The sequence below is a fragment of the Bombus affinis genome, chromosome 11 (assembly GCF_024516045.1).
Source record: "Bombus affinis isolate iyBomAffi1 chromosome 11, iyBomAffi1.2, whole genome shotgun sequence".
In the NCBI taxonomy this organism is placed as follows: Eukaryota; Metazoa; Arthropoda; class Insecta; order Hymenoptera; family Apidae; genus Bombus; species Bombus affinis.
The window spans coordinates 5,640,117-5,665,733 of NC_066354.1; the positions used below are offsets into that span (position 1 = coordinate 5,640,117).

The 25,617-nt window shown below is 39.2% G+C and overlaps 1 protein-coding gene and 1 long non-coding RNA gene across 5 annotated transcripts in view; both read left to right on the forward strand.

The window, feature by feature from the left end:
- LOC126921712 (uncharacterized) overlaps positions 1-25,617 on the forward strand; it is a 167,594-nt gene that overhangs the window by 41,640 nt on the left and 100,337 nt on the right. The gene's annotated exons all lie outside the window — the stretch shown is intronic.
- Positions 11,465-25,617, forward strand: part of LOC126921806 (uncharacterized) — a 37,726-nt gene continuing 23,573 nt past the window's right edge. Inside the window, exon 1 of the long non-coding RNA XR_007712562.1 lies at positions 11,465-25,566. This is a non-coding gene — a long non-coding RNA (uncharacterized LOC126921806). The remainder of the gene's footprint in view (positions 25,567-25,617) is intronic.

The following is a 25,617-nucleotide window of genomic DNA, read 5'->3' on the forward strand; positions in this document are numbered from 1 at the left end:
TTGATTTCTACCTCGTAGCCAAAATATCCCATTTCCTTATAATCTTTGTATCCCCACGCTCCGCCTCCAGCCGATCTTCTCACTCATCTTTTCATATTTTATTCTTATCCTATATTACTTTATCCTTAACCTATACATTGTACTATATATTACATACAAAGAATCTACTATACAAGTTCCTTCTACTTTAAAATTATTATTAAATTAGCCTCCCTTACTAAGCCACTGCAAGCCGTCTACTTATTGCGCCTTTTAATCTTTGGTATTTCTTCCACCATTTTCCTTTCTTTACCCTTTTCTCTTTCCTTATTTCTTTTATCTTTCTCAATCCTGTCAACCCCCAACTCCCCCACCTCTTTCGATCCTCTATCCCGTAGAATCTCTTCTACGCTTGTGTTTATTCTATCTACTCCTGTGCAATTTTCCATCGAATGTTTTAACGCCTCAATATTCCTTCCACAGATTTTACACATTCTTTCCTGTTCCATTCTTCGATATCTGTTCCCCGCTACCACATTTCCTCATACCGCTCTAGTCACAATGTCTTCACTCTTTCTATTCTTTTTCTCTTTCAAATGCTATGGCACCTGACACATCGTACGTATCTATGCGATCTATTATATTTCGATTCTCTAATCTTATTATTAAAACATTTGCGTTTTTAGTTGCTCCTTTTTAAATAAAAATTTTATCATTTTTAGTAATAAGCCGAGGGGAAATTTATGTTAAACGGTAAAGCGTGAAATTGAGTTCTAATTACTCGACAAACTGAGTATTTGTTTGCCATTTAAAATACGATAGATGGGAGTACAAAATATTTATCAATTATCGACCGATTTCATTATTAGCAGATGAAAATATATTCCTTCACATTTTTCTAATTAATCCCACTTGATGGAATGCATTAATTAATTAATTAATTAATAATTATAAATTTTGTTACTTTTGCTCTCAGTACTTTATAGCTGATAAATCTAAAGGACAACAATGGTGGAAAGTTTCTCCATTTACTGTGTATATACGTATTTGTATCTCTCATTTGTTTCGTCTCATCGTCTCCGCAGTATTCTAAATGCCGAGAGAAGTTTTGAAAATTCGTGCTTTCATATTTTATGAATTTAAAGTTGGAAATAACGCGGCAGATGCAACAAGAAGCATTCGCAGTGTTTGCGAAGAAGGTCTGTTATGAAAGAACAGGTCAAAAGTGGTTTAAACAATTTATAGAAGCGAATGAATCACCAGAGGACGAATAACTTCTGTGACATTTATTTGTTCATAAGTTCGTAACGTTCTTTTATGTTAAAAAATATGCAGATATAGTTGAAGTGGTGATTGATTCGTTCAATAAAAATTAATATTGTATTTCGAGAAATTTTTCAGTTGCATTAAAGTTTCTAATATAAATTGTAATTGCTTCACCTCTGCGTAGATGAAATTCGTATTTTTAATTTGTAATGGTTTTTATTTAGTTGAATTTTCTGGTTGTTTGCCTGGATGGAATTTTGGAAGCAAAATTTCGTTCTATGAACCACCAGAAAGCAGTAATTTGGGATGTATACTCATTTCCGATAACAATGCAATATAATTTCAAAAAGTTGACAATTTTTTTTAATGGAAATGATATTTAATAACGGTTCATAATTGATAGTTATCTAAAGAACACTACTCTGCATCATATAAAATACTGCATATGTATTTATTTTAAATAAATTGTGAAAAATAAAAAGCAGGAAATAAAATATATAAAATTTAAAAGTGTCAAAAGAATCTTTTTATTCTTATTTAAAATTGTACTTTGTATTGAAAAATGTACCTGAAGGAAGAAAATAATTTTCCTATCCATTAAGTAATCGAACGTAATAATACTATACAAGGAAACCTGTTAATATGTTGGCTTTTTATTTTCTCAGCTTTTGTTTTTAGTACAATGTGAGCAACAATTAAACGATATTCTATTATGTGATAACCGCGTATGCCCAACAAATACAGGTTTCATTGTAAATTATTGTTACATTCAATTACCCAATAATACTTCAATTATCTAATAATACTACTTAAGAAAATTCTTTTATTCTATTCATTTCTAAATAAAAGCCATTTCTTCCTACGTTATTTAGATATATATAATTTTTCCTCGACCATTTCACATTCGTTCGCAATTTCTTTTCTCGCGAACGTTCGTTAACTCTTCGCTGGATTTGTAAGACGCGGTAAGTTATACAGAGAAGCACGAGGAAATGATAGTGAGAGGAGCAGTAGTCGAGATTTCTTCGAAATTATCCAAGCATTTTACGGGTCGGTGGATTCCTCGAGTGGCATCGTAAATCAACAGCCGAGGAACGCGTTTTCTCCGAGGCTTGATGGTCGAGGAAAATTCGTCGGTTTTTCCACCACGCAGCTCCGCGTAAATCACCGAATCACGTCGCGCTTTCATCGCATACTACGTTCCTAGGCGAGGTCGTTCAGGATGCGCCACCTGCCATCGGTATAAAAATAATCATGGAACGGAAGCACAGTCACAAAGCTTCGTTTTACAATCGTAATTTTCGGTTCGTAATTTTGCAAGATTCTGCACGGGTGCATCTGTTCGATTTCTGCCGTTGTGCTCCTCATTGAATCTCCACGTTTCTTCGCCAATATGAAGACGTCATCTGTATGTCTATATGTGTGTCTGTGTACGTATACACGTACACGGCTGACTGTATAAGTATTCGTTTATAGATAACAAACTACTTTTTCAACACATTATGATATCTTGCTAAATTTTCTGCCAATGTTAAGTTTCTTCTGTAGTCATAAATCCTCTGGACGCATTCACAGGCGATAATATACGATAAGTATCGCCGTGTCAAAGAGCTCTAAGGGTGCGGTGTAATAAAATATAGTCGACTTTACGGTTTAAACTGCCCGATAGACGCTCGTTCGCCGTGGAATCGATAAAACAAGCCCCGAGAGCTCCAGGTAAATCACGTACTCGTTCATCTTTCACGCACACACCAGTTTTCATAAAACTGCGCAGACAGTCTTAAAAGTAAGACCACGAAACGTGTTCGGTGGAGCGGCTGAAGATCCGTAACGAAAGTTTCCTGGAAGAACACGCTTTAAATTCCCCCGTTCACGTTCGTACCGTGGACCGCGGAACTTTCGCGATCCCCGTGGCTGCCGTAAAACTCCGTGCGCCATAGGGAAACGCGTTAATATCGAAATTACGAGGATAAAAGTAAAGCTGGCCCGTATAAACGAGTTCAGAGAGACGAGGAGCAAAGAGAGAGAGAGAGAGAGAGAGAGAGAAAGAGAGAGAAAAGAGAGAGAGAGAGAGAGGGAGCTGGGTCGCACGATGGCAGCTCTAATAAACTGCGCCGCCGTCACGGTCGAACCCAAGTTATTTATGGAGAGCTGCGCGTCGATCGAACGCCCCGTTTAATTGGCATTAATTAAGTAGAGATCGTAAATCGCCGAGCTGTCTAAAACGTTCGAGAAACAACAGGTTACGCGACCAACTGACACTTTTCCAACCGGTGCCTGTTCTTATTCGAGCAATGAAGACGAACGAGGGTGAGTTGTCTCGGTGACCGGTTTTTCCCCCCTTTTTTCAGCCCTGGTTCTTCTTAAAAGAGGATCTCTCTTCGAACGCTTCGACGATTCCTTGCCGCGACGTTTCCCCAACGGGAAGGTCCTGTACGTTGTTTCGAGAACCTGTTTGCTAGCTGATTTTTCTTTGACTCCACTGAGCCTGTCTCCGAAGAATAATTAAACAACGTTGTTGCCAGCCAAGTGGTAATTTCGTTTCCTTTCGCGAGGTTTTCTTTGGTTTCGATCCTTTCCAACGAAGATATACGAAGGGACCACGGAAAAAACGAGGAAATGTCAATTTTAATGAGTTCTCTGAGTTTAACATCATTTCGCGTGCTCCCGTGAGTGCTCTTTATCACTGGCTATTTCGCATTAATTCGAATAAAAATTTCCCGAGTTTCACGATAATCATAAGAAATTTACGTGTACAACGTACTTTTCATTTCCTACGGTTTAATGTGTTATATATTACTTAAAATCCTAAACGCAAGTTAAAAATCATGTGGAATAAAATGGAGAATAAAATGTTTTGTTTTAATGTAATATCTATGATAGAATACGAAATTGTGACGTTCTATATTGCGATATATTGCGAAATTTTCCTTTTCTGAGAAACTCCCAAGCTTTGACATTCCCTCTTTTCCACGTCGACTCTTTGTATATTGATATCGATTCGAGTTCGTGTCCGTTTTTAAAGTGCCGGATAGTTCAAAGTACTCTATTTCGTAAAGTAGCGTTGTTAAACTGTATGTAATATTTAGTTTCTCCATATACTTTTCATTCGATGGTTTGATACATCGACAACCAACGGGATCAACGAACGACCACCGAGACATGTACGTGTTCTAGCAGAACTTTGGCAAAATATGTATCTGAATATGTATTTACAGGAATATCGAGTCATGGATCGTCACGAGACTGTGTTTCTGTACCGGGACACGAGCGTATCCGTATGTACTTCGGAGGAGAGGAATACGGTTTGACACGTTCTACAAGATTGGCGCACGGTATATCTGAATCTTGCATAGCCATTTCGATACGAGTCCGCCTTCGAAATTTCTACCTCTTTCGAGCATATATTACAACTAGTTTCGTAATAACGTCCTATTGCAGAAGTAGAGTCTTACCATGAAAAATTCCATTCGTCTGATATTTCTCGGTTAACGGGCGAAGATATGAAAATGGAAATGTAATTCGATTTTACGTCGCGGCCTTTCGATTCTATATTCCATCCCGACTTCTCGAAGATCTGTTTCATTTCTGTTTCGAGACGAGAACGCGGGTCAGACGGCGTTCATCAGCGAAGAGTTTCGAACACCGTTGCGAACAAACGAACGGAACCGGAGAAGTTTGATTAAATAATCCCCACGGAAATTGAAACGGTGTTCAATAATATCAAACGACTCGTCGTACAACTTTGCGTGTAATTTCCCATTCAGCAAGTTACGATCCCCAAGCAGAGCTCTACACTTTGAAATCTCACGATCCACTTTATGGATTTCCCGTTCCTTTTTTCTTGTTTCCTTTGAGCTCGCGATAAGAGGACTTCTCCGCTAAAGACGCAGCCGTCGAGGACATTTTTAGACCCGTACACGGGCGTAGAATTTCGAATTTATGGAGAAAATTCTTTCATTAAATGAAGGACTGTTATTAAGACGTGAAACGGGATTTACGTTCTTCGCGCGATAAGCCTCTCCGCTATAATGGCGATTCAAGCACGGCTGTAGATGCAATTTACATACAGCGTTAAAAGTTGACGAGCACTCGCCTTTAAATCTTGCTACTTAAAGGTATTCCGCGCGGTTTATCGTCTATAATTCTATCTTATGTCTGCTAAAGGCCTTTTCACGCGTTTGAAATTACGAAATCTCCTTAGACGAAACCGTTCCCGGTTACTTGATACAGATATTACCTTAGTTTCGTATCCAACGAAATTCTTAAGGGATTTCAAACAGTATCAAACATCCCCTTTTTCTCTTTTAAACATCTTGATTCGTTTGAAGTTAGCGACTGCGTTTTCTCTCATTTACAGAGATTTACATCATCGATCTAGTTGATTCTAAGTCAAGCACAATATTTCAAGAGTATTGATTTATTGAAATAAAAATCACGCACCTACTTCGAGAGTAACGCGCGTCAAACAAGATTTTCACTATCATCTAAGCCAAGAACTATTTGCAATCTTACCGAAATATTATTGATTAAACACATAATTGCTGGCAGAAAAATAAATACTAAAAGAACAAGGGTTAAGTTGATCTTTCTAATTTCCTATTCCCAGTCCTCCTAAATCTTCCAGACACAAAATTGAATTACTTTGAATATTAAAACTAGCTTCGAAATACGTAGACGCGCAAAATCATACTCGACTCGACCACCGCTGATCTCAACCTTATCAAAATACGTTTAAAAGTTGTTTCTCGTCGTCGTTTGAGAGCCGTCGGCGTATTCGTATTCGAATTCTCGCTTATCAATGAACACCCAGCACCGGCAAGAAAAACGAACATACTGGATTCTCGGTGGCAAGTTTCTCAGGCAATAGTTCATTCTCTGGAAGTCCCACTTAATCTGCGGTCGAACACAAGGGGCGAGACCCTCGTCGATCCGACAGACGTTTATCAGAGAACGGCTTTCAGGAAACGCGAAAGAACAAACGAGGCTAACTGGAGAAGTTTCTCTACCCACTGGACTACCAGTCCAATGACTACCAGTCCGGCGACAACGACGACGACGACGACGACGATGGTCGGTAGCGGGTAATTTAATCGAGCCGGCGCGTCCGGCCAGCAAAATTGCCATGCTGGAGGAACTTACCGTGACAAAGTGTGTAACTCCTGACGTGCCACACGGCCGTCCTTAATGACTCCCGGCCACGACTAAGTGGGCCGCACCACGATAAATTATGCTCCGCGCAAGAAGGATTTCTATCTAGCGCGCTACCACCGCACCCTATCGCTTTCCCTTTGTCTCCCGCGTGCAACCGGACGCTATTGTTCCGTACCTTTACGTTAGACGCAACGCTATGTTTCAAGCTCGTCGATTCTTCTTCGGATACCACTGTTTCGTTTCCGCTCGCCCGAAGAAGATTTCGACTCGGTGAACCCGTTACCGACCCCTTTTTGCCGTTGGAGGTAAGTGTCGGTTGGTAAAAAGTTTTAAGCAGATCGTAGGTGGTCTCGTTTGGAAGAGCTTTTTGTTCAAGAGGTTATTTTTTAGCGAGTCAACACGGTTCTGAGAAACGATCAAACAATGTTGTTTGTCAGTCGAGTGGTAATTTCGTTTCTCTTCGTTACAGAGGCTGAGGAGTTCCTCAGTTTCGATTCCATTCAGCGGAAATATACATTGGGTCGCTCTCGAAGCTCTTTGGGAATAATACTTGACTACATGCCCATTTGGTAAAATACGGTTGGGTAATCGGCTGTGGTGGATTCTTACCGAGGGTCGTAGTGCTCGAACGCTGTATGCAGAGAATATGTGTCGAGAGTCTCGAAATGAATGCACCATGGATACATCGAAAGTTCAAAGAACAGAGTTCTCTCTTTTTTCTGGAAACGCTTGAGAAAATAAAGGAAGGATGAGAAGGGTAGGAGATAACTTTATTTCTCGAGTGTCTACGGAAAGGTCGACAAATCCTACAATTTATGGATCCGCGTTCATCCCAAAATTTTATCGAGTATTCGCTTCTATCCGCGTTTCCTTGTCAGTTACTTCGTTATTCGAATGAATAAATCCAAATGTCATTGGACCGCTCCGTTGTTTCTATTTTCTAACGCGATTCTATCGATAATAGCCGGCGTGATTCCATTTACGCTCTAATAGCATTCCGTCATGAATTTCATTAAACGATATTAATGAAATCTGCAATGATCACGCGAGAAATCACGTTTTATCTGGCTGCACGAACAGCCTCTAAAGTATTAACACCATCGAACGATTCCAGCACTCGTTTTTTCGTCTCAAGGTCGAATTCATTGAAAATTGATGCTGCGGTATTCCCAGTTGGAACAACATTTAACGATATTCTATTTGATACTTCGATATGTGCGGAAATCCATACGAAACAAAAGGACGAACTTTCGGAAACATCACGCGTATTGTGGATATACGTTACCGAGGTGTTACCAGAAAGGGAAGCGTTTCACTGATATCGTTGCTTTCCTGTCAATTTCACCTTTCCGCGTTGGATTTCCCACGTCGAAATTGAAGGTACGTCGACGATCCAACGTGAGAAGAGATTGCGAACACATTTTCCTGGTGGGGTCGATTAAAGCTCGACGATGGTACGCGTTTTCGTCGACAGACGAGGCAGCATTAAGGGGGGAGCATTCAAAGCAGATGCATAAAGCATCGCTGAAAGTGGCACGGCAAGATGGAGGCGGGCTGCGGAAAAGACGGCAGAAAAAAAGAGAGAAGCGCCAGCGAGAAGCTGGAATCAGCAGGTTATATCATTTGCAGCAAGCCGTTACTTTACTCGTAAATTACAACAGGTTACCAGAGGAACGAGGAATAATACTATAAAGGCGCAAACGGCGCGATAATATAGCCAAGATGCTACCCAACTTTCCGTGCTGCATTTTAACATTTTGATAGTTGCGTAGAAAATGGAATACCTAAGTCGGCTTGGTTATATATTTATATTTTTAAACTGGTCTATATCTGGATAATTTTAATCTCTCTCTGGTGTGCTGTTCTTTTTTTTTAATTATTACACTTCACGCGTGATAATCGCACATTTTTGATAAAAAATTCCGTAAAGATTCATTGAAATACTTTCAACCAGATATATAGTTGAAGATTATAAATTTCAAATATTGGAAAAAGGTTAAAGAATCCTTTTATTTGCAGTACATTAAATAGTATCGGTGTATTCTACTAAGGCCGTGAAAGATTCCAACGTGTCATTGTAAATTTTCCTGGATTTCCCGTGTGAATAAAATGTAACAAAATAAAACAAAATAAATTAAAAATTTCGATAGCTGCGCCGAAAATGAATCGGCTAGTTAAACTTTTGTACACATATATTTTCAAATTGAACAATTTCCGAACTATTTTAACTAATATTTCCTCTTTGTTTTTATTGATAGAACGACTGGATGCAGCATGAATTCAATATCCTATATCTCGCGTAACAAATAAATAACTGAATTTTCGTCGGCGATGTCGACGAATAAAAAATAGATTTACCAAAAAACGGATATCCATTCGCACCCACGATTTTTTTCTTCTTTGTCGGTTCGTTTGTTGAAATTTTTATGGTGAGCCAAAACGGCAGCGCACGCTGCACTGTTGTGTCGTAACTTGTCGCGAAAGTGTCTGCGTCGACCCGATACGTCAACTCGATACGTCGACCCGATACGTCGATCTGATACGTCGATCCGATACGTCGACCCGATACGTCGACCCGATACGTCGATCTGATACGTCGATCTGATACGTCGATCTGATACGTCGACCCGATACGTCGACACCATTAAATTAACACCGTAAGGTTATTTTCAAACGACCGGAAACTGCGCTTGATTTTTATGCAACTTGACCGGAAGCTGAACGATTCAGCTTTGAGTGTTGAGCGTGTTTGGAGGATTTTTTTCGGCGATTCAGGCAGAAAAATCGCATGGTCATATCAGCGCGCAGTTTATTGTAACCAATTACAGATACGGTTTGCATTTATAATCCGAATACCGATAACCGGCCGCTCGTTCGATTTCACGATTTTCGTTCGTTTAATCCGACGCGACATTCTGTTATCGTATGTCCTCTAATAACAATTTTTCTTGATGTTTTTTTCTATCTCGTCCCCGCCTCGGATACTGTCATAAAGTAATAGAAAAAATAGAAGAGAGGTATCGGAATGTTGCGCGTCTATGCCTATCTTCGAAATAGAGATGTCTAAAGGATTCCAATTTATATCAAATCTATTCATATTTCGTATCAAAGGATATCAAAGGATATTTGTGTCTGAAGATGTTCAATTTAAAAGACATGTTGTTTTGAAGCATTTGATACAAAGGATATTGTAACTTTAATTTTGTCAAATGCGGTATATAGAAGAAAAGGAAAATCTGAACATGATAGTATTGTACTGTATGTTGTTTTGTCATTAGCAAATTAAATTCTTCCTAATGAAATCATTTTTTATTCTCTATCGCTTTGGAATTAGAATTCTGTCCAATTGCGCGCGACACCCTATATATACGATATATCGGTATATATCTACATTTCCGTATATATAACATAAAATTGGCAGATGCAGCAATGCGGACGCTTTAATCTAATTCGAAGTTGATGCCAACGCGTCTACGGCGATCTCGTTCGAATCGGAATTTTAGAAAAGTTTCGATTACTGTGATACGGAAATTTAATCCGATGAACGAAATGGTAGAAGCGATCTTGTTATAGGCGGAAAAAGCGTTGCAAGAGAAAAGTGAAAAATCGAGGCCGTTGCATCGCAGAGCGAAGACAACAACAGTAATCAATGTTTTCACCGTATTAGGGACGACTCGAGCGAAACAACTCGCTTCTCTTTTCTACTTGAACGACGTCGTTTCTCTAATCATGTCGTTACGAAGTAGCTACTCGTTTTCTTCGATTCGATGCTAATGAAATTATCAAGCAGCAGTTACGCAACGCTTATTAAGAAACGAAGAGCGAGAGACCTGCAAGGGGAGGCAGAAGAAACAATGGGAAATTGTTCTGGCATACTTTCTTCCTTCTTTCCTTGAAATTGTTTAACTCTTTAACTGTAGTACAAAATAGACTCGGGCAAGCTTTTAAATATAGTTCTATAAATCTCGTGCTTAAACACATTCGTTACTATTGTACATGTTGTATTGAATGAATAATTGAATTTAAAATAACACCGTTAAATATTCCTGTTGTGTCTCTGAATTTGTGCGTTTCGACAGAACGATTTAAAAAGAGAAATAAAACAAGGAACATTTGACGAAAGAAACAACGATGAAAGAAAACTGGGTACGTATAAATGATAGATGGCCATGCGTTAATAGCAGTGAATACCTTAAATCATCATAGTTAATTATTTCCTACAAACAGTCGAAAGTTTTTGCGTTTTTTCCATCTAACGCCAGAAATAGAAGAAATTTTGAAGATGAGGAGATAATTATTTTTCAAACTTTCCGTCGTTTCTTCGCAAAAGGATAAATCGCTTTAGAATTCTCTTCGCCAACCACATTTTCCCCATGCATAAACAGGATGTAGCGCGGAAGGTGGCCGAGTAATCTAGCATCGATCCTAAAGTCTTATTCGCAAAATTACCGCGACACATTTTTTTCTCACGTTCCGAGAAAAATATATTTTGCCGGGCGCCTCTGGCTGGTTTATTGGTCGCATAATACGCGCACCTCTGCTGAATTATTCACGACTGGAACTGCTATGGTATTGATTCAAATAACTTTGAACTTTGCATCGTGGCAACAAAAGCCATCACAGTATTTGCACTCCCGTATATGCGTGCGTTTCTTTCGAAAATACTTCAGCCCGCTCGTAATTTCGAACACGAATACTTAACGGGAGTAGAGCTACTAAATAATTCCGTGCTTGCTATCGAACAATGATTAAGTTAAGGGCTGGTTCGCTAAGTTGCATGAGTAATGAAGGATGGAGACGTGACATGGAAAAATATTCCCGCTACTACTAGATTCTGTGTTAAATTTAACAAGTTCGATCGCATTTCTCTAAAACAGCGTCGAAGACTGTTATATAAGCTCTATTTATATTTACATGTAATCTATAATGTATATTCCTGTTTATAAGTCACGAGATACTTGTTCTAATTTCTGCAAGATAATATATTATATACTATTTTGTTTAATTATTCTCTGTACATACGAATTAAGTGACTTATTTACATCACTAAAGCTTTTGCCCCTTCATCAAACATTTCCGATATGTATATTTTCATGTTATTAAATTACGTGTTTTATTGTTACTTCGTTATTATTTGTGCAAAAAAGCGTTCTATATATTAAGGCAACTAATATAATTCCAATATTAAAAGTCTAATAGAAAATCCAATATCGTAAATTTCAATTAAACCGTAATATCTCTATTGCTGCACTAAACCATACGATTGTAACAATATTTATCCATCGTAGTTAGCATACGAAAAATTCCATAATGATAATGGAGAACCACTTGATATCTTGAGTAATGTTAAATTGGTATTACTTTCTCGTCCGACCCTACTTCTCGTGGCTATACGTATTTTTAGGTCAAATTCATAATAGGATATCTAAACTCCTATGAAACACGAACACTCTCAAAATTGTTTATTGTTAACTGAACAGACCTATCTTAGAATATGATAGTATTACCTGGTGCCCGTATTGTAAGTCTCGATTCTCTACATTGTAGATTTTTCACTAAAGAGATTTTTCGCTCCTATGAAACTGACGATACACAGGTAAATATCTGTCAATATGTAACCTAACTGTACCGTTTGACTATTGCAAACTTTTCAACAAGATCACCGGTGAAGATTGTTTTAAACCAAACAGTAATCTTGGATAACAGTACGAGTGAAATTCTACATCTCTTTAAAAACTCTTCTCTTATTTAACACGGTTATCCAACTTTCGATTCGTTTCCACGAGTCGAGTTACAAGAATCAAAATCGCATCGAGAGTTTCCACAATCAGCAGAGAACAGGGGAGCTTAAATGGACGAAGGGAGAACTCGATGGCCCGCGATATGGTTTTGACGAAGGAGAATGGACTTCGCAAGAGGGATGCGGCCATTCGAAAAGCTAAACGTGACGCGAAGACGCGGTCTGCATAGCGGACGTGTTTGTTATGCAGTCACGGTGTCGCACTTCGCAACAGTTAAATTAAATGACCGTTCAGTGCAACCGTCGGAACAAAGAGATTGTTGCCAGCAGTTGTGCGCGGTGCTTCTTGCAGTCGGGGTCCTTGTGATAAAATTGACTGTGAACGAGTTGGAGAGTAACTTTGCTTGAGAACAGCGGAGAAAGTAGCCTTTGTTTCATCGAAGCGACGGATAAGCGTTTTAAGCGAGCTACAATTGGCCGAGTAAACGAACGAATTTTAGAAACGTTACGTCGACGGATGATTATCCGGAGCCACGGTTCCGTTGCTGACTTGCAAAAATCGGGCAGGCGACTAAGTCGCGACTAACTCGAACACTGCGAGTTCATTCTCTGAAGTGGAACTGAAGATCTTTCATTTTCTTGTGAGAGGCAATAGATTTAGTCTTTTCAAGACAGCAGCGGTGAAAAAATGAAGTAAACATGTAAAGTTATGTCTTTTTAGCACGATTTTTTCACCAACGAAAGGTAATACAAGGAATATTAATTTTGCCACAAAAACAAAGAACATTTAGTTACTCACTGCCCCGTGTTCCAGAGATGCAGATTACTACGCGTGGTTGCGAACGCTTTCGCGATTTCTTATACATTTTGTACAAAAATTTGGCGACGTTAACGCCGTGTCAATACGATCTCGTGATCTATTTTTTTTTCTTTTTTATTTTTCACAATGATGTTTCAAAAATTCATTTCGGACGCGTGAGTTATGTTGCGCGAAATCGAATCAGATAGAGATGCAGAATCGGCATGCAATCCCAGATAGCCGGGTCCACTGAATGACTTCTGGCGCCGGAACAATTGGCCGGAATCCTGGAAAAAGCAATTGCGCCCCACAGAGATAGTATAATCTTGATAAACACGAATATATTTTCTTGTTCTCGGGATAGAGTTCAGGAAACAATTTCGTTCTACTATAAAGCGCTTCTCCGACTGATTGTGGAGATGAATAATTGCTTTCGCGGGACACGTTATTCCATTAAACTTAATAATGAGTTCTTTGCAGAAAAAAAAGAAAAGGGGGGGGGGGCACAAGTTTGTTGAAATAATTTTGCCGGAGGTATTCGCATTGCGTAAATAATTTTCCTGTAGCCAGTTCATGGCCTTTTGCCGGGCGATGAGAGAAACAAAAGGACGTCGCGCGAAGACTCTGTCAGAGAAATCTGTCTTTAATTGTTTCTGCAAATTAAACAGCAGCTGGTCAAACAATCTGGCTGAATGGAGTCTTTACGTCGTACAAAGTGCATCTCGTGGGGCACGCTGGAAAACAATGCTCCATTTTCCGGTCTCGAATGCCCGCTGGTTTTTCCTTCTATATCGTATTTGTCTACTAATTGTACAATCTCCAGTTTCCAGAGAATTCTTCGTGGGCTAGACGAGTTCTGTTGCGAATAATTTACCCCAAACAAACAAGGAAGAATCATTTACCTTTCTCATGTGCAACTACTTTAACATGGTCTGTTTAGTTTTCAAGGCAACTTTTTAGTGCTACCGAGACTTTCAAAAAATTTGAATAAAACATTCACTAAGATATCTAACGATGTATCTACTGGGTGGTATGACGATTCGAAACATTTTTCAACTAGCATGAAAATTCCTGCTGGATAAATTGAACACTGAAATTTCGTTTGACTGAACTTTTCCATCATCGTTCTCCATCCCCGTACCGGTGCATCAAGCATAGTTGTTGAAGAGACCTTCTTCGTTCTTGGAATTCTACGTTTCCTCGTATTCGTGCGAGCGATGAGCAATATACTTTTCTGTTTTCTTTATTACTTTCAATCTGCCATTTCCTTACATATTCGTATACTTTCTATCCAATTATTTATTACAGTACTAGCTAATATAATCGAAACTCATATTTACAAGACATAGCGTATTTTTTGCTGCAAATTCCTGGGTTCATTCTATCTTAATAAAAGAAGTCCGAAACGAAGCATAAAAGAACAGGATAGCCGTTATATTGATCACGTTGAAGCGTTACGCGCACCTTACATTAGTCGACCTTAGCTCTGGTTCTCGTTTGTAAATCTTTTATCACCGCGCTTTATCTCGACTTATCCCAACGTAATTTTTCATTAGGCTCGCGCAATGGCCGTTTCGAGGTAACGTTACCTGCGGTAACGTGACTCAACTCGGGTTTCGTTGTAATTACGCGACGACTCGTCTAATTTCCGCGTCCTTACGATTGTATCACGTTATAAGGGTGCTAAAGGGAGTTTCCTGTGTGTAGCGAAGCGGCATTACGCCCTTCAAGAGAACGCGTTTACCGTCTCTCAACGAGCATCGTGCCACGGTAATATCCTCTGTCTTTAATTTCCTCGTAGTCCTATTATTCTTTGGGAAAACACTAGTAACCGTATGGCCACAGGCTCACGCTGTTTACGCCTTGGGAAAAATGGTAACGCTCGTGTTCTCATGGAACATCATTTGCTACCTTGGCTACGTAATACGAGACGCGTCGCTTGAAACTCGACCGGCCTCGCGGCGGTAATGATTTCATGTTATAAAGCGTTGCACCGTTGAATTTGATAGTGTTAAAATGTTTTCACCACCAGCTTTATTTCGCGTTACCGTCTCACCTCCGGATCTTGTTACGTGCAATTGTTAAATAGGAATATATTCATTCGGTCTTTTGCCAGTGTTTCACGTTCCTTGCAGTTACGAACGTACTTTACATTCGTGTTTTGGCGACTGAACCATTGAAACAATTGAAAGAGGGCATACAAAAAGAAATTATCGGTAAAACGATTTTAATTGGTACGCGCAGTTGCTCACAAAGGAATTCGAATGTATGTAGATAACTTTTGTGAATATATTATGAATATATTAATGTGTTATACAAAACATTCTCAAATTGCATTGGCACTGTAATGATATTCAACCAGCCGCGGTTATATCGGTAAAATTTGAAACGAAAACGTATATAAAAGTATTCGCAAAAGTATTACGACACCACTTAAACAATACCTATTCGGTGTATTAATTTCACGACTGTATACTAATTTCTTACCAAATACGATATACACGATAAATATCTTCAAAATTTCTATATACATTTTCAGATTGGTTTCAAATTTATCCAATATGATCACGACATCGGTCGTGTCCTGTTACAGCTGACAAAATTTAAAAATGTTTCATGCAATACGCACGATTATCCATATAAAAGTTATCTATGGCAAGTGTCCGAATATTTTCAAGTCACTATATCACAATGGTAAGAAAAATCCCAAGTTCAATGAAGTGGAACGTAGCCTTTGAAATCGATAGCACGACGATTCGTCCTCTATTCAAAGGACGAATCGATTCGCGCGGAACTTTATTTCTCGACGATTCGCAAGCGTCGTTTTTTCCCCCTTTGGCCAAGAGAAAGAGGTCGTGGATCTCGTGACTCGACGTCGAACATATCGTCGGTGTTTCGCGTATCGGCGAGATCTCACCGAATACCAGGAATAATTCTCCAATGATGTATCGGTCGTGACCCATCGGCAAATACGGCACGTTCTACGTCAGTGAATTTATTTTTATTCGCTCCACGTAGCTGGGAATGGAACGTGAAATAGTAGACAGCCTAAATAAGGCTCTTTTACATGACTCACGATACGCCGGACCTAGTCATTTCGCGAGCACGCTTAGCGACAGGGAATCGACCGACGAATTTTCGATGCGCTACCCTTTTAGCCGAAGCACGACGTGCCACGTGCACGATTCAACTTGCTGACAAATTACGAGTTTCTCTCGCCAATTTTGTATTCACTTGCTTATTAGATTATAATATGTAACGTACTTCTCTTTTGAGATTAATCCTAAGACGAAATTTCACGTGTAACAACGATGCCAAAAGCAAGTGATTCCTGTGAATTTTTCTTTTAATCTATCTATTGGTTATACGAGAGTAGACTTTTCTGGGCTGTAAATATAGTCGTGAAGTATATAAATGTAATTTTTTTATTTCAATTTCTTCTTATTTTTTATTGTTTATCACGTATATTAATTCTTTATAACTGTGAAAGGCGGTTTAGGTTACTAGAATTTTCAATCTCTTGGTCTGTGTTGGCTATTTAAGAACAAAAATAGACACAATTGAAATTGATTTGCCTTTACTCCATTTTAATGCTGTGGTTGTAGGAGTCTCTAAGTAAGAGACGACCCGGGTAACAGATTAAATGCTTCCTATTCTCTATACGACTGAACTACCACCCTTGTCTCGTTCTTTAACCAAAGTTATATTTATGCCCTACGATTTTTTTAGGCACGTCCTATTTCTTCTCCGTAACTTCCTAATCCTTTTTAAACTCTTTAATTTGTAATTCTTTCGATAAAATAACTTCTCTTAGCTCTATACGCGTCTACACAGTAAATTATAATCCGTATGAGGAGCGTTGTACCTAGATTACTCGTAACGAAATAACGCTGAAACTAATCATCGACAATCATCTCGCCGATAATATTACTCTGATATAATTTTACTCTGAAAACTCTGAAATCCTCTGAACTCTAAAATATTCCATTCAACTCTCTGAAAATCGATGCAGGCTATTTCCAATATTTCCTTGTGTACCATCATCGATGAGTGTATTTCTATCACCCTATTTTTCTCTTATGACTACCGATATACCTTTCTTCGTATTAATCTATACGATATCGAGAAAAAAGCTTCGACGAGATAGAAAAGAAAGAAAAGAGCTCGCGTTATTATCGTTCCAAGATCGCCGAAGGTGATCACTCGCTGCATTTCACGGCAACATGCAAGTGATAAAGAAGTCAAACGGTTCAGCCGCGTTGTTAATGCATTAAAGATCGCATTGATACGAGTATTCGCTCGGAAGCATTAAATATATCGCGGCATAATCTGAATATGATAGGAACGCCGGCATTTGTATTCCGCGCTGTGGTTTGCTCTCTGCACAGTACGTGTTTCATCGCAGCCACTCTTCCGCTTTCCGCTTCTTCTTTTCCCTCTTTTCACCCCGAGGTCTGACGTCATCTCGCGACGAATAATCTCGAGTTAGATTTCGTATTTCGGACACCGTAACGCATAAGCCCCTTCAGCCTGTCTCCTCTGATCTCAATTGAAAACTTTGCATTTCCTCGTTAAATTACGTCTCCTCGAAGTTAAGACTTCTCAAGCTCAAAGAAAGTTTCATTTTGCATCGTGAGCTTTTTTCATATCCTTTATTCTTCTTTCGAAGTCTCTTTCGATTAAAGGGTCATTCAATTTTCATCGAAAAATCGCACCTCAGTTCGCTTGGACTCGTTTGAAAAGCGTGAAACTTCTACTTCCACATGCCTGAACTGTATTTTTTCGAAGACTCTTTCATATTACGAAACGGTGTTGAAAGCTCAAGTTGCTTCTTCCTTTCTTAAATTTTACAGTTTCAAACGTTAAACAAGCGATTAATAGGGTCAAAGACAGCAAATTTTATGCATCGAGACGATGCCAATTGTAAGTTACGAGTACATAAAAATTCATTATATGCATGAACTTCTATAGAAAGCTAACCGCAGTGTCTACGTTTTGAAATAATTTAAAACAAGTTTGCAAGTTGCTTCGAATTCAGTGGAAAGGTTAGCTTCGGCAACGTGTATAGATATCTTTCGTATAACTGGAAGAATGGCAGAATGTGAAAACGTCGAGGTCCAAAGGCTTAAGCCGGGCTCTTTCTTCGTCGCAAACAAGGTCTGTCTTTTAAAGCACGAGTGGTCGATTCAACTCTTCGACTTCTCCATGAATACCATTCATACGAAGGATTTTGCGGAGAGAGCTGCTGTTATCGTTCGTATTTATACAAACCCGGGAGGAAAATGCGGGATATTTTTATACGTCGATTTCGGAATTCGTATCCCACAATTTTCGGAGAACAAGAATGCTATCCGCTGCACCCTGGGGCATCGTTTTTCTCGTTTCTTTCGAAATTCTTTAAATCTTTTACATCTATATGAAAATACACTCGACTTCCTTCCGTTTTATATACTGCGCTTACGCTTTTCTTTTTGTAGAAATATATCGATAACGATTTACATTATTTTCAGAGTCCTGTAAAATTAATATTGTTGGAAGTTTATGCACTTTCATATTCGTATAAACACGATCGCAGAGACGAGACCGAAATGTAATAATTGTGTTTCATTCTCTGAATATTGCAAAGAATACATTCACTGGATATATTGCATCCTTTTGTACATTGTATGTTCTGTGTATATTTCTGCACATTTAAACTTGTCATAAATGCACCAACATCCGCAGTTCAAACTTCCGCAGTGAAACATTACAAGTCGTGACTAACAAGTTTCATAATAAAAGAAACGAAATTTTTAAAGCAGGTAAATTTTACAAATGACTACCTTATTTGATGTAAAGTTATTAAATTATAAAAACATATACAATTAATGTACAATCTACGACTCGTAACTTGTTAATTCATTATTATTTGGTAAATTATTATACAAAAGAGAGAGAGAGAGAGAGAGGGAGATTATATTATTGTTCAGAGGGAGAATTCTCTTATAGAGATTTAATTGCTGTTTATTTTCAAGGGAGCTTTATAAAGTAAATAACAATGATGCAGACTGTAGTAGTACGTGCAGATTATTCCTGATTGAAATTTATATGCACAAAGAACGAGAAATCGGACGTCTTACCGCGATCCTTTGATTTCCAACCTAACTACAGTGTTTCGTGCATCGCTGTAATTATTGGAAGTACGTTCTAAACTGTTTGTCATAGTATGCCACGGGGAACTATCCGGAGATTTGTTAATTACCGTAGCCAGTGAACTCGCGCGCAGCAAATTTGCGTAATAAGAGAATTTCAACTTAGTTGTTGGGAATTTCCAATTCAAGGCAAAGTTGCTGCTCGTTTCATCATTTTGAAGGATGGAATCGCAAAATATGCCGTGTGTAAAGCTTCCGTTTACATACCGTGCTACCTATATAACTCACGTAACAAGCATATTCCCAGACTTTTAGCCTGCATTTCCATAATTCTCTTTCACTTTGCTTTTCGCTAGTGGTGCCTTCATAAATTTTCTACTCTTTTTCTTTTTTTTTTGCGCGCGCGCGTTAACAATTGCCAACTTTGAAAGTGTCGTTGGTACCCGCGAATTCGACCGAAACTTTCCCAAAATTTGTCGGCGAGTGAAGCGGAACTCGCGTCATTTTCCGCTATTTTCCGCGAAAAGCGACATTGGTCATACGAATGGCCGCTAACCAGATCAAATGTATTTTGGAGGTCGCGCATTTTTCTCGAAAATGTCCAGCGATTTACACAGCTTCTTGGAGATTCGCGGCTCATTTTGCATCCTTCTCGATGAAGAGGAAGTTTGTTTCGACACATCTATCTATTTCTTCCATTTACCCGGTGGACGAAAATAAGGTAAAGCGACGAGCACGATGAAGGATGGCTGACACTTTGATGAAACTGCTCGCTATATCAGCGGGGCGTTACTTGTTCTTCCGATTTTTCCTATTTTCCTTTCCTGAACTTCGAAAACACGTCCGTGTTTTGACGATGATTCATAAGAAACGAGTCGTCAGAATTCATACAGTCGTATGAATGATATGGTCGCAGTGATATTCGAGCTATCGTAAACGCCTTTTATGACTATGCTACTATGCGCATAAATTACACGATTATAATCTTCATATATATTCTCAGATTTCTTTCAAATTCTTCCAGTGTAATCACTTCACGACAATCAAAGTTTGTAACGGTGTCAATGAAATTTTTAGATGTTTTATGAAACACGCACGATACGGCTTTGAAAGTCTGCAGTAAATAAGGAAATACTTTTGTGGGCCAGTGTATATCTGCTTCGATTGCTGTTTCGTCTTTTGTCTGACACAGACCTGATATCGGTCGTTGCTAAAAACGTAAATCGAATTTGCTTGGCTGCATGGAGAAATCTGGAGGATATTTCCAATTCGGTGGCAATAACGCGGATGGTCGCCCCTCGAAACAAATGGAGAGACTCCCGATGATCGATTGCGGACAACTTTAGAAGTTTCAAAGTCGGTCGGGATTGATTTAAATTGTTTCTAGGGCTCGCGATTGAATCTAGAAAATCGTGCATCGACGAGGTCGCGATTTATTAGTGCCACGGTTTGCTTCTATTTTCTTATTCGATACACGGAAACGCTCTTCCTTTAATTTCCATGCAGGCTCAATTTTTCGTGAAATTCCTAAAAATTGAAATCGTTTATCATGCGGCAAACTGAAACGTAAACAAAGTATCACGAGTTATTTAGATGGAGCTCGAATAACTCGAATGATGCACTCCTGGTGGCGCGCCAACTGAAATCCTGATGTTTGTACGAAGCAAAGCAAGTGCCGAAAGACGGACGTACGAACGAAATAATTAATTACTCCTGCGCGGTTGGAATTGGAGAAATGGACGTGAAAAGAAATCCTAGAAGTGATGTACGTACGAACAGCTTTCAGAAATCAATTTTCTAGAAATCTGACCTGCTCCAAGTTACGAAATTGAAACGGGAACGAAACAGTGAGAAACGTGATATTTTTGTTGCAAGTCGCAAAAATATATATTTCAACACTAGCATGCAAGAGTTTTATGTATACAGAAAATTGACAGCAAGAAGGTCTAAAATTTTATGTGCTTATAGCACTCGACCCCAGGAGCACAAAAATGTCCAATCAACATATGAGTCCTGACAATCAGTTCTTTCGGCATAAAATCGACTTTTATCCATGTTGATGGCATATCTTTTGCTCCTTCTGGTGAGTAGCATAAGCTCTTGAAGTTTTGAATCCTTTGTATCAAACTCTCACATTATGTCATACGTGTTACATAAAACATTTTGAAATTTTATTAGCGCCGAAAGATACATGAGACACCAGTAATGAGACACGAGTAATGAGGCATCACTATCATCATTATATTGATAAAGTTTGAAACAGACTTGGAAAAGTACATAAATGTAACGAGGTATTTAATATAAGTTTCGATGAAATTTTAAACTATTCGCATATGTAACGCGTACGATATATTTATAAAGTCTCTGCAAGACATAAAAAAAAAAATCATTCATAAAGAAATCTCGATTCGAATATATATCTATAGCGGAAATAACGAGCGAGAATATCATTAATAATTAGTGAAACCTACGTAATCAAAGGGTTGGAGTGGAATCGCTGCGGTATCCGGATAATTGCAGGAAAGAAAAGACAAGGAAAAGGGGTTAGAATTGATCAAAGGCAGTGGATCGCTCGGGGAGAAAGAAGCAGGATAAAGGATGGAACGATTCTGGTGCCGTGGCTCGCGATTGCCATCGATCTGGAAATGGGTTTTGTCTTGGGAACTCGCAATAATGCCGGCGTATAAAAATATCGCGTGAAATAATATTTCTTTTCTTCGCGTTACCACCCTTCTCCCTTGGGCCGTAAAAGTAAAATACAAATACAGTTTTCTCTCGACGCTCGTTTCCTACGTGCGTCGGTCGATGGGAAATGGCGTTGAAAGCGTCCCGGATGAATTCGCCGGACTTTTAATCATCGCCGATGATATCGCCGAGATCGGGGCGAATCGAATTTGCGACAGAATTTTCATTTCAGCGAGCTCGATCCGTTCTGTAAATTTCCGCGGTATTGTTTCGAGCGCGATTATCATTATCGATCCCTTGCCATGGAACATTTTGACGCTGGACGATAAGGGGCTTGAGTTTCGGTCTCCGATTCTCCCTCATTATTCCAAATGGCCCTTCCGCCTGGTTCAGTTATCTTTCAGGTCCGTTTAATTATAACGGAACACCTAATCTCTTATTCATAACACGGATATATCAGAAATTTTGGGCCAATATACGTAGGTTATCCGATCGTGTATTCGAGCGTGAGTAACGTAACAACGAGAATCTGCGACGAATTCTAGAGAAACGTTTACCACTTTTTCTGTTCATATAAGAGAACTTAACCCTTTCACTGAGACACGTAGTAATACGATTTCTGAAATGCGCGTACGCCATGCAGAACCCGCGAGATTCGCCAGTGAAAAGCTTAATATAAAGTGTAGCAATTTAATTCGATACAGCCACGTTACATAAATATTCTGTACAATCACTCAAGCAGTCAAACTTTCTACCATTTCTCACAAATATGATAAACTTCCGTCTATCCAGTCTACCTCCTATATACTACTTATTCACTTCCAGCATAGAAGAATTCGTTGAAGAGTGAAAAGAGTAAAAGCCAGCAAGACGCGCAGGATGAATTTTTATGGAATCGTTCCACGGTTCCTCAGCGGCGCAGTGAAGTGCGAGGGAAGCGCTCGCCAAAGGTCGCTTTTGGCCGAGCACGGATGTAATCTGGCAATGAGCCACCGGCTGCCAAATTATCGGATAATTCGGGCCGCCCACTCGTTCCGGCCACGTCTGATAGCATCTTCAAGAGACCTTATATATCTTCAATGTTCTAGTGTTTCTTTCGTTTGTCTGATCCCTCCCTCTCAGTCTCTCTCTCTCTCTCTCTCTTCCTTTTTCTACTCTCTTGCAAGAGGACCACCGCGTTGCTTCTGAAATTCTTGCTATATTGGCCTGACTCGTTTGCTCGATAATGTTCCTAATGCGAAGTGTCAGCTTGATCCGCTCGTTCGGTCCGATTGCACGAAGCTTTATCCGCTGGAAGGCGCGCAATGCTGCTGGAACAGGGTGTGAGGAAGGAACTAATACAGCAACGCGGTAAGGAAACGCTGAAATTTTATTAAGGAGGAATATTTTTAATATAAATTTTAATATCAAGACGAACGCGCATCGATGGGTGAAATTTAATTAAGCCCGGCTACGTTAAACGATGATTTCGATATTAAAAAAGTCGCTGCCAGCGAGAGAGATTAAATTTAACGAGTTCGATCTTTGAATTCACTTTTGAAAATATTTCACCGTGATCTCTCGTAAAAGACCATCGAGTTTATGATTTCGAAAAATCTCTGCAATAATCGTTGTAAATGTTTCACGAGGGTAATACACACGGGGAGAAAGTTACAAAGTTTCGTCAGACCATATCAGGCAGAAATATGCAAATTAGTGGGGTGTGTAGAAGTTTTCTATAACGCTCGAGAATTCAAAGGAACAGACGCGCGTATTCTTCTCTCGCAGCCTCGTAGGAGGACGATAAAGGAAAAGATTCCATATGATCCTCCGTTCAGTTTGTTGTCCCTGCGTTTTCTCAGATTCATACTCTCCTTCGCGAATAAATAATGCATGAATATCCTCCTGCCCGTTTTAAACCTCTAACACTCTCTTCCAAAGAAATTCCGATCAAGTTGAAAAAAGTATTTGGCACTATGCCTTTCGTTTGAATAAAACAACGATTTAACATTTAAATGATTCTTCCAGCGACTCGCCAACCTCGGTGGTTTATTTTGTCACGCGAGAATTTCATCGAATCTCCCCGTTCGCGTATACCGACGCACACCATGCAAGTAAATAATTAATCGAACGTTAATTAACGTTTCTTGTCGAAGCACCATGATACAATTATCAATTATTATTTCCCAATCGGTGTGTTTTCTTGCATTCGCGCGTGTATAAAAATTTTGCGCTCGATCAAGACCGATATTGATTTTCCAACCGCTGGATGCTCCCAGTCATTTCGTGCAACAGATTACGTTTCCGGTTGCTCAAAATTTTCTGTACGCTTGTTAGGAGCTACCAATTCCTTTACCACGTTGAATAGAATTTCTTCGTTCACTCTAATTCGAATCCAATCCATGGTTGTCCTACCACCGCAATTCGTTTCGAAACCGTAGTTCGATCGTGTTCGATTCTGCGACATACAGTGGCCCACAAAAAGTATTTGAACATTTACAGAAAATTTGAGATTTCATCAACACCGTAGAGAGACCGATTATTAAATTTTACATTCTTTCATAAACTGCATTGAGTCTCGTCAACTTCCATATATCGTCGTTTATTATTAGATCAACACACCTTTTTTACGTAAACATCCTCATCTTCAGGTTCGACCACATCAATACCATAAATAGAATATATGAAGTAGGTAATAACATTCACAATCGGGTAGACCTTTGGTCCTCAACTATCGAGTGGTTTAAGACTTCAAATGAGCTTTATGCATCGAATGATTGAAATCTTAACTTCTATATATTTTTTTCTGTATTATTCCGTATTATGTCGCATGTCGCGTTATCGTGAATTCACGTATCTACATACGTTTTTGCATATCCTTAACGTTAACGATAAATTAAGTTAAATTGGAAAATGAAAAAGTATTTAAACAGATAATTATCCACAACATTAAAGCGCCCCAATACTCAATCGGATTATCTTTAACGCATATTATATCTCCAATAAATATCTTGTAATATCCAGATACATTTTCAGATTGATTTCAAATTTCACCAATATATTTATTACAATCGTATCTCGTTACAGTGCTAATGAAATTCCAAAATGTTTCGTGTAACGCACACGGATAATATAAACATGAAAGTTTTCTATGCTTTCTCGTTCGAATTTCTCTAAATTTATCCTGCCTTGCGGTTCTACACGATCGTTCGTTTTCCCAGCCACATGTACACCGAATTACAGGAAATCGCTGCCAAGATCTACCCCTACTTTCCTGATGTTCCTTTTCTGCTTTCTAATTGGCTCTCTGTGCTCCTCACAATGCCGGGCAAGTCGTTCACCTTTGCCTCTTTTATCAGCGGTTAACGCGGTTCGTTAGTTTCGTTTTGATCGTTCATCCGCCAATTTTTCCCCACACTATTCTCGACTGTCACGTTTCCATAGTAGATAAAATTTTATCATGTTTCCTTTTTCCCTTCCAAAACGTTTGTCTGTCGCGAGGAAGGGGGAAAGAACAGCGGGGAGATTTCGCTGAAATTTCGACCACGACCGTTTTCAAAAGCGGATCGAAGTCTCGGGAAGGGGTTGAATCTTCTTAGGGAAACGTCTGCCTCGACGTGGAAAAGCTTATCGCGATCGACTCGCAGCTGCTTGCACGGTACCAGTTTCGATATTTTGGGAGCATGTAACGAGTTTCAAAGCTTCCCCGCTGCGCAGGGATAACTAGGTAACTGTCAATCGCCACGGTCGATGCTCGTGTGAACGAAACTCGCGTAAGCTCTATACATAATCAGATTCTGTTACATATGTATCATCTTCAAAATATCTCGAAAGTTTACACGTATTTCACATAGAGTACTCTTCGTAAGGATATTTGCAGACAG